This window comes from Rhipicephalus microplus, chromosome 6 (assembly GCF_043290135.1).
Source record: "Rhipicephalus microplus isolate Deutch F79 chromosome 6, USDA_Rmic, whole genome shotgun sequence".
Classification (NCBI taxonomy): domain Eukaryota; kingdom Metazoa; phylum Arthropoda; class Arachnida; order Ixodida; family Ixodidae; genus Rhipicephalus; species Rhipicephalus microplus.
The window spans coordinates 64,371,919-64,374,264 of record NC_134705.1 but is presented as its reverse complement, the minus strand read 5'-3'; positions in this window follow the sequence as shown (position 1 = coordinate 64,374,264).

Here is a 2,346-nt window from a genome sequence, read left to right as displayed (position 1 = left end):
TGCACCTGTCTTGCATTGCGGTTCACTGGGATATCGTTGAACAGCACATGTTGTCAGAGTGAGCATTTCAACAGGCAACACCACTGCCCCCACAAAGACCCACCCGTACCGGTGGCGCACTGGTTGTGGTACTGGAATGCTGACGCGAACGTCACGTGATCAAGTCGTGGCCATGGCGCCCCATTTCAATGAAGGAGAAATTCTTTAGGCCATCTACTTGGAATTGGGTGCAAGTTAATGAACCCTGCATAGTCAAAATATTGGAAGCTTTCCGCTATGGCGTCTCCAATTATAACATGATAGTTTTGGTACTCAAATACTCTACACTGATTATAATTATGAAGCTCTAAATAGAGGGGTTATCGTGCTGATTCGCATTTTCATACATTGTCACTGTAATCTTCCTTCTGTGCGCGTGTCAACTGGCTCTAACAGGCACACAGAAAAACTTCCCTTACAAGCGTGTTTCTCTTCAAAAAGCTTTCGTTTCTTAGAAATCTTCACGGATTTTTTTTTATGCAGCCTATCCACAAATGGGTAGCTGTCGACTTTCATCAATCTCACAGCATTTAATACAGTGTTTGGTGATTCTCTTTCGTTCCTTGGTTCTTCCTGTGGCTTATTCAGCTCAGCCGAAGAAGGATTACTCTTGTAATCTACCTCTTTTCTTCGACCGACGGCGATGTTCGACTTGTGTTGCCTGCTTTGGTGAACTACTAAAAAGGCATCGTCACTAACCCTAAACTTAGGTCTCCTTACGTCGCCACTTACTTAATTCGTCCTTCTTCTTGGTCTAAAATACGGTCATGCTGAAAGGGAACCTCCTTCTCTGTTCGCTCGCTCACTCATCTTCATATTTTCACTTTCTATAGGCCCTTTATTGCTTTTGTTTCCTGCCCTGCGCATTTTTTCTAACCTTTTCCTCTTCCGAAGGCATGCTTTGTGAGCTCCTGACTCTTCATTCGATTTGCGAGCTTCGTCGGCTAACACAGCCCAGAATCGAAAGAATAATAAAAAAGAGGGAATCTGGGTTCTGGAAGCGTGTAAATAAGAGGCGGTGGAATATTGAAGCTAGGGCCCGGAGTCTGCCCGTTCTTTTTCAACGAGGCAGAGAAGTATGTGAAACGAAAATTAGGAAGGGACGGTAGTGGTTTGTGGAGTTGGGATAGCCGATGTAAAAGGAGGATTGAAATGGGCCGATGAAGCAAGTTACGAAACTGCTTGTCGCTTCCCTAGCCTTAAATATGTATGAACCATTTGTTCACATGCTTTTTTTTTACCGAGAAGCTGCAAGGAAAGCTTTCTAGAAGCAAAGGTGCGCGAAACACGTTCCCAACGCTTCCTTGTGGCGTACAATATTAACGACGTTGCTGGTTGCGCTGCGTTTGGAGGTAGTATAAGGGTTTTGGTGGAAAAGGAATAATGACACGGGGGATCTACGGCTCTAGCTTGAAGCCCTGTGTGCCCGAGCTCGAGCATGCGTGTGCGCGTACTCGAAGACAAAGAACGCTAGGTTGAGCTAACCGTCTCCTCCTGTGGGTGCAGTGCGGGTAAACGGAAACGGGGAAAATCTTTGAGAAATTGAGCGAGTTTTCGGCCGGATTTAGGGACATTTGAGGAGTAAAATAACGCGTGGCTGAAAAAGACCGTTCGCACGGACGGGCTCGAAAGAAGGTGCTGCGTTGTGTCCTTGCCGAGTTTACGGTTGAGCCGCGCCTGCTTTCGCAGTCCCGAAAAGGTGTGGGGATGCGGGGAAGTTAGTCTTGCTGTCGCTTTGTGTGCTTCCTCTTTTCTTACCTCTTTTGTCCCTACAAGTTGCTGGTTTCGTTTTCGGGCTTTGTCGTTCGTCTCGTGTGTCGTGGGGCTTCTTAACTACAGTCTCGTTCGTCTTCTTTTTCTGTCCTTCTTACTTCTCACGCATTTTATTTTATCCAAACCATTGTGCCACCTTGTTTGTTGCGCATTGTCAGACAGGTTTAATGCGGCACCTTTTGTTGCCTTTCGAAGGCAAAAGCCGCAATAGCCCTGCGGGAAAGAATAGAGAAGTGTGTGTGTGTGTGTTTGTGTGTGTGTGTGTGTGCGCGTTTCTCTCTCTCTCTCTCTCTTTGTGTGTATGTGTGTGTTTGTGTGGCGCATTTGGACTGTTTGCGAAGCCTCGTTAGGCCTTACCCCATTTCTCACCGACCGTGAGCGCAACTTGTTTCGCTTTATTTCGTTCACTGCTCTTGCCTTCGTCCATCGCGTTCTTTCCTTCGTTTCTTTCCTTTAGACTTGCCCTATTTTTTTTTTCGCAAGTCGCTTGCCTTACAGAAGGAGAGCACTGTAGAATGCTTTTTCGATGCTGTC